The 14,199-nt window shown below is 49.1% G+C and overlaps 2 pseudogenes; both read left to right on the top strand.

Moving 5' to 3' along the window:
* The first annotated feature begins 1,800 nt into the window (after nucleotides 1-1,800).
* On the top strand, nucleotides 1,801-7,568 carry LOC112668265 (metal transporter CNNM3-like; annotated as a pseudogene).
* Nucleotides 7,569-13,478: 5,910 nt separating this feature from the next.
* LOC112668160 (ATP synthase subunit g, mitochondrial-like) lies at nucleotides 13,479-13,978 on the top strand (annotated as a pseudogene).
* Nucleotides 13,979-14,199: the final 221 nt, after the last annotated feature.

Raw genomic sequence — 14,199 nt, 5'->3', positions numbered from 1 at the left:
GGTGCTCGGTGGCGACGTGGTTGCTTCCCCGTCCCCGAAGCAAGCCGCACTGTCGTCTCCTGGACGTTAGGACTGCGGGGCGGCCCCCGCCCCGGCCTCCCCGCGCGCGTTTCCAGGGGCCGGGCCTGCGAGGCCAGCGCCGAGCATCCCCGCGCCCGCGCCCCGCGGGAATCCCGGGCACCTGGGGAAGGCCGCGGGGCCGCCGGGGCAGCTCGGGGCGGGCGCTCCCTCCGGAGCCGAGGCACAGCTGGGCGCTGCAAAGAGCCGAAGCGGCTGTTCTCGCGGATCTCGTAGATTGAAAGGACCGGTTTACAAGATTTCTGTAAAGGAGGGCCATATAAGGCTGCTGCTGCGCGACTGATTTTTATCTTCATGTTTCCAACGTGGTCTTGAAGTATAAGGAGCGAGATCAAGAGTTGGGGGAGGGGGGGAAAGATGGCAATAAACCTTTCTTGATCTGCCCGAGTAATTTTAAATCATTCGACCTTAATGAGTTTTAGTTGTCCTGAAAATGGTGAGATTAGGTGATCTCCAACCCCTGTGAGAGCTGTAAATTCATAACCCCCGGATCCATAGTGAAAACAAAGGTTCTGATCAACGTGATCCTAATTGACCCGTCTCCCCTGCTTAGAAATGCTCTGTATTTCGGGCGCCTGGGTGGCTCAGGTCGTGACCTCGGGGTCCTGGGATCCAGCCCCGCGTCAGGATCCCCAAAGGGAGCCTGCTTCTCCCTCTGCCTGTGTCTCTGCGTCTCTCTCCAATAGATAACATCTTATAAAAAAAAAAAAATGCTCTGTAAACGTAGCAGTCCAATAAGAGCAGCTCCTTTTGAATTGATCAAGCCCTCCTTTTGAATTGTAAAGACTTGAAATGAAATTGTGGGACCCAGGAAATTTAACAAAAATCCCCTACTCCTGGACAAGCAGAGTAGGACTAACTCCATTTTGTGCTGCACCCGCCTTGTGCCGACCTGCTTAGGGCACTGCCCCACCCTAGTCAAACCCGGGGCACACCAAAATCAGAAATCGGCTTGGGATCCTTGGGTGGCTCAGCGGTTTGGCACCTGCCTTTGGCCCAGGGCGCGATCCTGGAGACCCAGGATCGAATCCCACGTCGGGCTCCCGGTGCATGGAGCCTGCTTCTCCCTCTGCCTGTGTCTCTGCCTCTCTCTCTCTCACTGTGTGCCTATCATAAATTAAAAAAAGAAAAGAAAAGAAAAGAAAAATGGGCTCAGTGATAGGCCGACCTGCTTATTGCTTAGGGCACTGCCCCGCCCTAGTCAAGCCCAGGGCACACCGTAATCAGAAATTGGCTCATAACAATGTAACCCTGCCTTGTGCCCGCCAAAACTGCGCGCCAATTCTGACCAAAGTAATAGGCCAGCTCAAATGGATACTATAGGGTAAGATGTAATTCAATTGGCCACCTGCGTGTGGACCGACATGACTGTGCAACTTTCTGCATATCCCATTGGTCACTGGGCCTATAAAGTTGCTACGCCTCTCAGTCTCGGGGTCCAAGTCCCTGCTCCGCTATGTCAGGTGTACTTGGACCGAGGCTCGAGCTTGTAAATAAGCCCTCGTGTGTTTGCATCGGTGTCAGCTCCTTGGTGGTTTCTCGGTTTCGCAATCTCAGGCACAACGTTTGGGGCCTCGTCCGGGATCCACGAAGGCCAAGTCCTTGAGGTACAGCATGTCCACGATGTTGGAGCGCTCCTCCTCGTACACCGGGATGCGCGTGTGGCCGCTCTGCATGATGCTGGCCAGGACGCCGAAGTCCAGCACGGCGCCGGCGTCCAGCATGAAGCAGTCCTCGAGCGGCGTGACCACATCCTCCACGGCCCGCGGCACGCCCTCGCTGAAGTCGCTGTAGGGGTGGCCGCCCCGCAGGCCAGCTCCAGTACGCGCTCGCGCAGCCGCCCGGCCCCGCCGCCAGCTCCAGCAGCTGGCCCACGGGCAGCGCCACCGGCAGGGTCAGCAGCACGGCCAGGCGGCTGAGCAGCAGCGCGCGCGGTGCCAGTGCCGGTGCCCAGCGCCCGCTCACAGCGACCGGCACCACCTCGCCCACGAGGAACACGAGCTCCGCGCTGCCCAGCACGGCGGGCACGGCGCACTGGCCGGCCACGCAGTACAGCAGCACCGCCAGCGCCGCCTGCGCCGGGCTGGCCAGCAGCAACAGCACGCCCAGGGCACAGCCAGCCCGGCGCCACTCGGGCTCCAGGCGCCGCCGCACACTTGGCCTCTGTGCCGCTCTCGCGCAGCACCTGCACCTTGGGGGGCGCCAGCGCGCTCAGCTGCAGGTCCCGCACCAGCGCCGCCAGCGGCAGCAGCCCCGCCACCCCCAGGCCCAGCGCCCACCTCCTCCGCAGCTGGCACCGTGCTGGACTTCGGCGTCCTGGCCAGCATCATGCAGAGCGGCCACACGTGCATCCCGGTGTACGAGGAAGAGCGCTCCAACATCGTGGACATGCTGTACCTCAAGGACTTGGCCTTCGTGGACCCCGGAGACTGCACACCGCTCAGCACCATCACCCGCTTTTACAACCATCCGCTTCACTTCGTCTTCAATGACACCAAGCTGGACACAGTCCTGGAGGAGTTCAAACGAGGGAAGTCTTACCTGGCCATCGTGCAGAAGGTGAACAAGGGTGAAGGTGACCCCTTCTACGAGGTGCTGGGCCTCGTCACCCTGGAGGAGTCATTGAGGAGATCATCAAGTCTGAGATCCTGGATGAGTCTGAGGACTACCCAGATGCCACGGTCAGGAAGAAGCCTGCTCCTCTGAGTGCCCCTTTCCGTCGAAAAGAGGAATTCTTGGAATTCTTGTTCAAGGTGTCTGACGACGGGGGATCCCTGGGTGGCGCAGCGGTTTGGCGCCTGCCTTTGGCCCAAGGCGCGATCCTGGAGACCCGGGATCGAATCCCACGTCGGGCTCCCTACATGGAGCCTGCTTCTCCCTCTGCCTGTGTCTCTGCCTCTCTCTCTCTGTGTGACTATCACAAATAAATAAATTTTTAAAAAAAGGTGTCTGACAATGAATATAAAGTGAAAATCTCGCCTCAGCTGCTCTTGGCCACCCAGCGCTTCCTGTCTTGAGAGGTGGATATATTCATCCCCCTGCGAATCTCCGAGAAGGTCCTGCTGCACCTGCTGAAGCATCCCAGCGTCAACCAGGAAGTGAGGTTTGACGAGGGCAACCATCTGGCTGCACACCATTACCTGTACCAGGGCAGCCAGCAGGTGCATTAATGCGTTCTCATCCTGCAGGGCAGGGTTAAGGTGGAGATCAGGAAAGAGGGCCTGAAGTTTGAGAATGGAGCCTTCACCTACTACAGAGTGTCTGCCCTGACAGCGCTGTCCTCGGTTCACCAGGCCCAGTGTCCTCGCTCTAGTCCATCCACCACGACCTGCAGCCAGAGCCAGCCGATGGCGCTCGCTTGTCTGCATACTGTCCTGACTACACCGTGGGGGCCCTCTGCGACCTGCAGCTCATCAAGGTCACGTGGCTGCAGTACCTCAATGCACTCCTGGCCTCTCGAGCCCAGACCCAGTTGGAGCAAGAAGGCGTGGGGGGATGGTTGGTGGTAGGCTTTCTACTTTGCCTTTTTCTCCTTATGCCCCCTTAGTGAGGGGTGGGAGCTCTGGCGGCAACTCCAGGATGGGGAGACAAGCCCCGGAGTCGGAAGAGCTGGGTTTGCTTCCAGGCCTAGCCACCAGCTGGCCGAGTGACCTTAGGCAAATCACTCTGTAATTTGCGCCTCAGTTTCCTCCTCTGCCTATCAATGTTTGTGAAGTATAAAACATTGGTATGTACGTAAGGAATGATTATTGTTTGTATATGGTTTTTTTTTTGAGTTGTACGAAAAGTTAGCAATTGCCCAGTTCTTGGATTTTGAACCTGGGAACCTTGGATTGAAGTTGGAGATCCCCCTAAACTCCTTGAAATTATATGCAGAAATAGTGGGAGTGTGTATTTTTGGGGAATGAGGATCCATCACCAGCAAGTTTTCAAAGGGGGCTGTGACTCAGAAGAGTTAAGAACTATGATTCTTTTACTAAGATGGCCAAAATGCTTCTTTGATAATTGTCAGCTGCTTTTATCAAATTCCAGACCATTGTCCAGCAAACACTATAGAAATGTTTGAACAGTTGGATTTCAAACATTTTCATTTTGTGGGGTGGTGCTTTACCAATGGTACAGCTCTAAGCAAGTGAACATAAACACATGTAAGTGTATTTTGTCTGGTTAGGAGTTTTGGTATTCCATACAAATGTCTGAGAAGTAACAGTGTCCGATGAAAGCAAATTGTTTGGAAACCATGCCTTTCTCCTTGGCTTTGCTATTCCATAATCCCTTGTTTTCCATACTTGGAATCCTACTTCCATCTATATTGTTGGACTATCTGACGTGAAGCTACGAGAGCTATGGCCTAGCCCCCATTCTGCAGGCCGATTGCCCCCTGCAGACTGATCTGTGGAGTGCAAGGCTCCTGGGGCAGTCCCGTGGGTCCTGCCTCACGTGATGTGCCCACCGGGCATATGTGAGCACGTGCACACTTGACAGTCCCTTTGCCCCGTCCCCATGTCCCCTGTGGCAGCGGAACCCACAGGCTTCAGGAAGAGCAGTTGCGCGTGCTGGCTTTGCTGATGCAAACGACCCTTCTTTCGTGTATCTGGTATCCCCATTGCGTTCGTGTACATGACATGCCTCTTCTGAATTTGGTGTCCTGGCCTCTTTAGCAGGCTGCTCCCTTTGTGCTGGCCTGATCAAGGCATTTCTGATGCCCTTCTTCAAAAAGTGGAAAGCTGAATCTCGTGCGGTTTGAATGTTGAGATTCCCAAAAGGAAGCAATGCAGAGAGTAGTTTTCTCCAACTGTGGCTCTCAAGGCCTCCTGGGAGGGCTTCTTGGGGAACCACGTTGCCTCCAGCCGTCCCTCTGCTTCTGATTAGCTTCCAGAGTTTGGAAGAGGGAAGTCCTTTGTGTGACCATCTTGCAAGAAGGGAACCGAGGATCCCAAACACCTGATTTTCTTCAGGCCACACCGCCAGTTGGCAGCAGGGCTGGGCAGGGCTCGGCAGGGGTACGCCACGCTCCCCGAGATCTCCTAGAATGATGGAAAGACTCAACGTCGCCTACTGTGGTGCCTCCAACTACAGGATGGCCGAAGGCCCTGTGGATTGCCCGTGGCACGTTTCTCTTCAGGGGCCGGGTATACAACTAGGCCCCGTGCCGCCGTGCTGGCAACTGAGGTTCTGAAAGGACTTTGCTTAGGCCACAGGACAAAGAAGTGTCAGACGTCCGAGTGGGACCTAGAGAGCCGGGACCTGGAACCCATGCTCCTGAGCGGGATGGAGTGGAGGTTTCCCGGCACGCAGAGGTGCTGCCTGGTCCGTGTCCTCCCCGGTGGGGCGGCGTCTTGTCCGAGGTCACCCTGAGGCCACAGCAGTGCACTGCTTTGTGGTCTCCTCTCAGAAAGGACGTGACAGCCCCGGGGGTTGCGTGCAGGTAGAGGCCTCGTGAGTGAAGGTCGTGGGCCAGCCCAGCGGTAAACTCATCGCAGACGCAGTGCGTGAGTGGTCTTCAAACCTCGGCAGGAGGAGGGGCTCTCTGGGAAGGCAGCCTGGTGTCCCAGGTGGCTGTGTTCGGACGCCTGCTGCCAGGCAGGCCCTGCAGAGAGGACCCGTTATCGACGCCTTCTCTGACGATGACGAGGCGCTCACCAACCACTACCACCACCAGCTCCCCGTCTCCCTTCCGGAGGAAGCCGCGGGAACTCAGAGCCGTGGGGCTTTGTCCTTCCTGCACCTTCTTGGCCACTCCAGAGGCTCGCGCATTTGCGTGGCCAAAGAGGGTGCTCTTCTTTGGTCACAGCATCCGAGGGTGGATTCCTTGCTCCTGACCGGACCTGTGGACATGGCTGTGCTTCCAGGGGAATCCCGTGGAGTCACTCGTTCTCCCGAGATTGATGTGAGAATGAACTTGTCGGTACAGTCAGGGCAATTCTCCCCGTCCCCGAGTTCACTGTGGCCGATGAAAACAGACGTCCAGGAGAACTTGCGTGCTGTCCTTAGATTTGGCGCTTCAGACTCTTGCTTTCCTGTGTGTGGAATCCTAATTCCATTGATATTGTTGAAATCTCTCTCATGAGCCCGCTCCCGCTCCCTGCCCTCCTTGTACTCAGGCTTTTTCCTGATCACAGCCTGATCTGTGATCCGTTCTAGTGCCCCTGCGGATTCCCGTGGGTCCTGCTGACCAGCCATCACCAGGGATGACATAAGAAGACGAGTGTACCTACGTTCAGGGCATGTCTTCTTATCCCTAGGCTCGCTGTGGCCGATGAAACCAAGGTATTGGGAAAGCTCTCATGGTCTCCTTGGCTTTGGTGCTCCAGAGTCCTTTGTTTTCTTCTGTTTGAAAAACTAATTCCATTGATATTGCTGAGCTGAAACTATTTTGTCGCAAAAAAAGCCCAATTTTGTCCTCAAGTGTGCATTTCATTTCTTCAGTTAAGGCCTTCAGAGACATGGTAAATTTGGACCAGGGGATTTTTAGTTACCAACACTGAAGAAACCCTAAGGTTTAAGAACAGACTCTCCATAACCCATGAGCAGGTGTGGCCTAAGCTGAGGGCTCTCTATGAGACTGGGCCACCCCCGGACCCCCATCGATATCGGCCAGGTGACTGGGTATATGTGTGGAGATACCAACACCAGACACTTCAACCTCGCTGGAAGGGACCCTACATCGTGATCCTGACCGCTCCCACTGCTCTCAAGGTCAACGGGATTACTCCTTGTCCACTACACCCACGTCCGGCCAGCTGACCCACACGCCGTTCTCAAGGACTTTGTTCCAGAATGGAAAAGCCAACTGGACAAGGACAATCCCCTAAAGCTAAGAATGCGCCGTTCTCACTTATTTCCCACCTCCAAGACTCCCTAGTCCGAGGTTGTCCTTCAAAATAGAAGGGGATTAGACTTAGTCTTCTTACAACAAAGGGTTGTGCTGCCTTAAATGTAAATGAGAGTGAGAACAGCAACAAGGTTGGTGAGAATTCTGGTTTAATCATTCCCCCTGGCTCACTCTGAGAGCAACCTGGACCCATGATTGGGTCCTGCATAGGATCCTCTGAAAAGGGGGGGAATGTGGGACCCAGGAAATTTAACAAAAATCCCCTACCCCTGGACAAGCAGAGCAGGACTGACTCCATTTTGTGCTGTACCCGCCTTGTGCTGACCTGCTTAGGGCACTGCCCCACCCTAGTCAAGCTCGGGGCACACCCTAATCAGAAATTGGCTCATAACAATGTAACCCTGCCTTGTGCCCGCCAATTCTGACCAAAGTAATAGGCCAGCTCAAATGGATACTATAGGGTAAGATGTAATTCAATTGGCCACCTGCGTGTGGACCAACATGACTGTGCAACTTTCTGCATATCCCATTGGCCACTGGGCCCTATAAAGCTGCTACGCCTCTCAGTCTCGGGGTCCAAGTCCCTGCTCTGCTGTGTCGGGTATACTTGGACCCAGGCTCGAGCTTGTAAATAAACCCTTGTGTGTTTGCATTAGTGTCGGCTCCTTGGTGGTTTCTCGGATTCGCAATCTCGGGCACAACAAAATCAAATATAAATTGCTTGAAAAACAGTTTGTGTTAACAAATGGAGAAGGGTGGTCGGTTTGGAGTTTGGAAGAGGGAAGGCGAAGAATAAACACTTGTTGATGGTTATCTAGCACTGCCAAGTGGAACAGGTGTTTTATTTGGGAGACTCGAACAAAAAGTACTCTGTTGTGCAGCAGAAACTGGTCACCAGGCCTTAATGTAACTTGGGTGAAATAACCCTCCAAACCAGCCTCCTCCTGTTACTAGGATTCCCTACCACAAGCAAACCATTATGTACTCTTGTCAGATTCTCCTGATAGCCAACAGCAGTAGTGGAGACGTTCAGAAGATGTTTACCCTCAGTGTTTCGTTCATATATCAAGGCTCTGTGAGTTTGATTACTGTGAAAAATAGTCATGAGTAACTTCATCAATTCTGAGTACTTAGAAAAATACAAAGCTAAAGACCTTAGGAAGATGGTATCCACAGCAAGGTACCTTTGAGGCATTGCAAGGATGGTCTAGAAGACTGATCACTTGACTTCACCATAGGACACGTTTCTCTAATCAGCAATAATGATCATAATTTGCTATTCTTTTTTTTTAAGATTTTATTTTATTTTTTTAAATTTTTATTTATTTATGATAGAGAGAGAGAGAGAGAGGCAGAGACATAGGCAGATCAGGGAAGGATCACAAAATAAGCCAACACGATATGTTCTTACAAATGTTGCAGTAATTATCTATGGTTTGATAAATACTTTTGGATTCCAAGCAGGCTTTAGAGACACAAAGAGTGAGCGCGGAAATAAAAGAGTTTGCTTTGCACATTCAAAAAAAAAAAAAAAAGAGAGAGACATAGGCAGAGGGAGAAGCAGGCTCCATGCACCAGGAGCCTGATGTGGGATTCGATCCCAGGTCTCCAGGATCGCGCCCTGGGCCAAAGGCAGGCGCTAAACCACTGCGCCACCCAGGGATCCCTTTTTTAAGATTTTATTTATTTATTCATGAGAGACACAGAGAGAGAGAGGCAGAGACACAGGCAGAGGGAGAAACAGGGTCCATGCAGGGAGCCCGACGCAGGACTCCATCCCGGGTCTCCAGGATCACACCCTGGGCTGAAGGCCACACTAAACCGCTGAGCCACCCGGGCTGCCTTATTCTTTCTTTTTTAAATTGTTTTAAACTCTTATGTTCATATGAGAAATGATGAGGGATGTGATAAGAAGTACTTCATCCAGGAACATGGTATGTCCGTCCATTTATTCTCATCTTTTATCCTTCAGTAAAGGTAGATTCCTCTCTGGATTTGTCCAGGTTTGTTGTTCATCCAGACTCTGATTTTTAGACGTTAGCTCTTTTTTATGCTTTTGTCTAAGCTTACCCGACAGCCCCGCAGCCCCATGGCATCTCATGCAAATATCCATGCTGGAGTTCTTCACCCTGTTGGATACAGACTTGAACCTTGACCCTGTAGCCCTGGTTCTCTTTGTAGCGAGAGATAAACTATATGGGGTGGGAAGCAGGAGACAAGGGTCCTAGGGTGAGATGAGGGGGCAGACACACTTTATAAGTAAATTGTATCAGGGATAAATAAGTTGTATCTCAACTTCTTTCATATCACAACACATACAGAAAATGATCATTTTTGCATAGCACACTAGGCTACATAAACGAGATTTGGAATCATCCAGATGGTGCTAAAAAAAAATCATAGCATTATCTTTAAATTATATAATTATAAAATAAGTTATAATGTATTAGGAAAGATATTAAAAATTGCATTTGAATAAATCTGTCAAATAAATGTTTCCATATTTTTTTAATGATCAACCAGAACTTGTTCCTGTGAATATATTTTGATACTAGGTTTTATGGTTGAAGTGACTTTATGCAGTTTCTGATCTAGACTTCTTAATGATAAACTTCTCATATTCTGAATAATAATTATCAGTGAAGGACTCTGATCACATAAGTGGGTGATAAAATATTTAAAACCATTTTATACAACCATTCCGAATTTATAATTATAATTATGTTTAAAGAATAACAACCCTTCCTTCTCTTTTACTGACAGATGTAATATTGCAATTTCATAAGATAATGCAAATGGATTTGGAACCTAATAGTATATTTTTATTTCTGGATTTCCACATTAAAACTCTAACTTTCAGGGCAGCCCCAGTGGCTCAGCGGTTTAGTACCTGCCTTCGGCCCAGGGCATGATCCTGGAGACCCGGGATCGAGTCCCATGTCGGGCTCCCTGTGTGGAGCCAGCTTCTCCCTCTGCCTGTGTCTCTGCCTCTCTCTCTCTGTGTCTCTCATGAGTAAATAAATAAAATCTTTAAAAAAATAAAATAAAATAAAACTCTAACTTTCAGAACATGCATGCATTCTCAACAGCCAGCCTGGGCACCACAAAAAGAGTGCATTGCTACAAAGGGATTGGAATAGCCCACATATGTTGAAGAAAATATTAAGGGCATTGCCTGGAGTTGAGCCCACCAGAAACCCTACTCTGCCCAGTGTCCCCTTTCACCCTCTAACAGATGATCCCTGAGACTGTGTGCTGTGCCCCTTGGATATCTGGATCACAAACTTGAGCGTTGGCTCCAACATCTCTCTGGTCCGTGATGGGCAGTAAAGTACTTTGCATGTGGTTGCCCATGTGACAGGCATCTCCTTGGCCATGCACACTCAGCAGGACTGTAAGTGCTGGTTGTTGTCCACAGTGCTTCCTGCTGCTCTGGCATACATCCCAGACTGCACAGGCTGCCCGAAGGAGACCTAAACAGGCAGCTCATGGCCAGAGTTACTGGCCCAAGGGGCTCTGACCCTCTCTGACTCCTCTCAACTGCCCCATCAAAGGAGAGGTCAGTTCCTTAATCCATATTCAGGACACCAGCATCCCAAAGTTCAGTAGTTGTGAAGCACTACCTAGATTGTGTGCCTCATTTTATGAATGAGGAACCTGTTCTGCAGATCAAGTAATTCATTTTTTTTTCTAAGATTAATAGCAAATTGTGGCAGAGTCAGAACTAAAAGAGAATAGACATGGAAAATATTTTGGACAGGAGGAAGGTCATTCCTAGGAAGGAAGAATTATAATATAAGCCTTGTTATCTACTACTAGGTTCAGAATATGATAATAACTTTATTTTCCTACAATCTTCACTTTTAAATAAGGAGTATATAAAGTAAAACACAAAATTCCATTTATATTTTCTTCTAGAGCTAACAAATACTTTAAAAATATGTGAATGTGGATATATAACCATAATTGTTTCATTATACAAAAATATATCAAACCATCCAGATTGATCTGAAAATTTCACTTTTCCCTCACTTAATAAACCAGTCATTTATTGAATTCTTACTATGTGCCAGGCACTGCTAAGTACTGCAAATTCATTATAGTCACTTTTTTTTTTTAAGATTTTATTTGAGGGAGAGAGTGTGTATACACACTTACACAAAGCAGAGGAGGGGGAGGTGGAGCCGCAGACTCCCTGCTGAACAGGGAGCACATGTGGTCAAATGCAGGGGCTTGACCCCAGGACCCTGAGATCAGGACCTGAGCTGAAGGCAAATGCTTAGTCAACAACAAAGAAATTGCTTACTATGAGTCAGCCACTCTTGTGGTCTCTGGAGACATGATGAAAGAGGTAGTGAATGTGATAGATGCGTGACAAAATCTTCTAAGAAAAGATTGTTACTTTCAAGCATATTAAAATGCACAAACAGCTATGATGTAACATTCCACTTCATCTCACTTGTAGGGCCTATATGACCCTGATAAACTTATTCAATTTCCTAAGCCCTAGTTTACTCACTTAGAAAATAACACTAATAAGACCTGCTCCTAAGATTTTTTTAAAAGACTTTATTTATTCATGAGAGGCACACAGAGAGGCAGAGACACAGGCAGAGGGAGAAGCAGGAAACCCGATGCGAGACTCGATCCCAGGACTCCAGGATCACACCCTGAGCCAAAGGCAGATACTCAACCGCTGAGCCACCCAGGCGTCCCAACTCCTAAGATTGTTAAGTGAATTAAATGACATCAGGAATAGAAGGTGCTTAGCACAGTGCAAGGTATATGGTGCATGTTCAAAAATATGACTTTGGGGCACCTGGGTGGCTCAGTCAGTTAAGTGTCTGCCTTTGGCTCAGGTCATGATCCTGGGATCTTGGGATTGAGCCCCACATCAGGCTCCCTGCTCAGTGGGGAGCCCGCTTCTCCCTCTCACTCTGCTGCTCCCCCTGCTTGTGCTCTCTCTGTCAAATGAATAAATTGGGGGGGAAAATCTTTAAAAAATAAATAAGTGAATGAACAACCAATGAAATATTTTGGGTCCCCTTCAGGAGTACCTACTGCATAACGTGTGGGTGTAGTGCAAAATGAAACTGCAGAGCTCCTCATTAAAAATTTAGTAATAATTCCAAGACAGTGACATCAGAGCATCAAGTCAAACCAGGACCCATCAGAGCCCAGTGCCCCGTGTAGAATGTCCTGTCGTACACCCATGAAGCTGGTGCCTAGTGTAGTGCTCTGTCTAGAGTAGGCTCTCAGTCTGTAAACAATTTATTCACTTTTCATTTTGTGGTGTACCTACACTTCCTCATCAGCCACTCATTTCTTAAGTGTTCATAATCTAGTTTGTGCCCCAGGCTATGGAAATTCTTTCTTCAAAGTCATAAATTATCTCAACATCAAATTAATGTCTCTATTCTCAGCGTTAATCTTTTTGACTTAGTTCAGGCTGCTTTAACAAAATACCACGGTTTGGGTGAATTTAAAAACATATAGTTTTAGACTGGGAAGTCTATCAAGGGTGCCAGTATGGTTGGGTTCTTGTGAGAGCCCTCTCTTCCTGACTGCAGATGGCTGCCTTCTTGCTGTGTCCTTACCTGGGAAAGAGAGAGGAAGAGAACTAGCTCTAGTGTTTCTTTTTTATAAGGATGCTAATCCCATCATGAGGACTCTACCTTAATGACTTACTTGTCTCCTAAAGGCCTTACCTCCAAGGTCAAACACACTGGGGATTAAAGTTCCAAAATATGAATTTGGGGGCAACACAAATAATGATTCCATAGCACACCACCCTAACCTGGGGATTGACAATACTGCCTATCCCTCCTTTTTGGTTTTCTCCTACCTTGTCTTTATAAAGGACATTGATTGTCTCCCTCACTCCTCTCTGCTTCCTTCTGGACACTTTCTTCCATGTCCCCATGTCTCCCTCACCCCTCCCTCTGCTTCCATGAGATCTGTAATGCTGAGGATCCTCAGGGAATCTGTACCTGCTTCCTGGGAGGTTAAAGTAGTGGTCAGTTACTAGAAGTACGGATGAATTCACACTAATTGTGCTCTCTCTCAGGTCCCAAGTTGGAAGTTTGAAAAGGCTAAAAATCTTTGTAATACGTCTTTTACAAATGATTTCTCTGTGCTTCCCTCATCGCATCTTGTGGAATGGATATATCTGTGATTTCACCTGTCTAGCATCCAGTTTCCTTCTAGTAAACACACTCTGATTTTCCTATGGAACCACCCCTCTTCTCATTCCTAGACTTTTGATTTAAGAGGAGCTCGCTGATCCCACCCCTGACCACAGGGGCAGCATTTGGCTTAGGCCTGACCAGTTGGAATGTTGTATCTCTTTGTAACTGAACTAGAGTTTGCTCCTTGGTGAGTTACACATAAAAGGACCACACCAAATGGAGTTGTCACACAAAGGAAACTTTATTTTGCAGCTAATATGGAGATCACAGGCAATAACTTCCAAAGCCCTGACTTCCCAAGCAAGAGTGAATGGGCTCTTTTTATTTAGGGTTAAGGTAAATAGTCAGAAAGGGGAATTTTGCCTTCGTATGTAGAGGTGAGCATAAGGTCATGCATGCATATTTGGGAAACATGCCTGTACATGCATTGTATATTATGTTATCAAGGTTTGTACTCCTCCTTGGGTGGAGAGTTTAGCATAATGAGGTAGAAGTAACTGTCCTGATCCTGGAACCATGGCCCAGATCATCTGTAACCTCGCTGAGAAGCCTCTCTGGCGCTGGTGAACGCTGCTGTGACTTACTCGAAGCCTCGATTGGCCACATTTTGGCACTATGCCAGGGTTGAGCTGCTTCCTCCAACCCCTGCTGAGATCCCTACAGCTACTCAGAGCTTGAAAAAAAATAGTCAAGAGTGCTCCAACTTGTAGCTTCAAACAGCTCACAGTTAAGGAAGCTCTGCTAAATGGTTTGGTGGCCACCGAGGTGTGGATGAGGTTTGATGTGGGCGAGATCATAGTCAGGCATGGCATCATTGGCTATAATGTTTGAAGACCAATCTTTAACATATCTTTCTATGTGGCTTATTATTTGAGTGTTCTTGGACCATGTGTGATCAACCTCTTTTTTTTTTTTTTTTTAGTGTTAACTTAGTTATTCATGAGAATTACCAGAGAGAGAGAGACAGGCAGAGACACAGAGACAGAGGGAAAGCAGGCTCCATGCAGGGACCCTGATGTGGGATTCAATCCCGGAGCCTCCAGGAGCAGGCCCTGGGCTGAAGGCAGCGCTAAACACGGGCTGCCCCAGACAGAAGAA

The sequence above is a fragment of the Canis lupus genome, chromosome 36 (assembly GCF_003254725.2).
Source record: "Canis lupus dingo isolate Sandy chromosome 36, ASM325472v2, whole genome shotgun sequence".
Taxonomy (NCBI): Eukaryota; Metazoa; Chordata; class Mammalia; order Carnivora; family Canidae; genus Canis; species Canis lupus.
The sequence above is the reverse complement of the archived record's forward strand: the minus strand, read 5'-3'. Positions and strand labels throughout refer to the sequence as shown.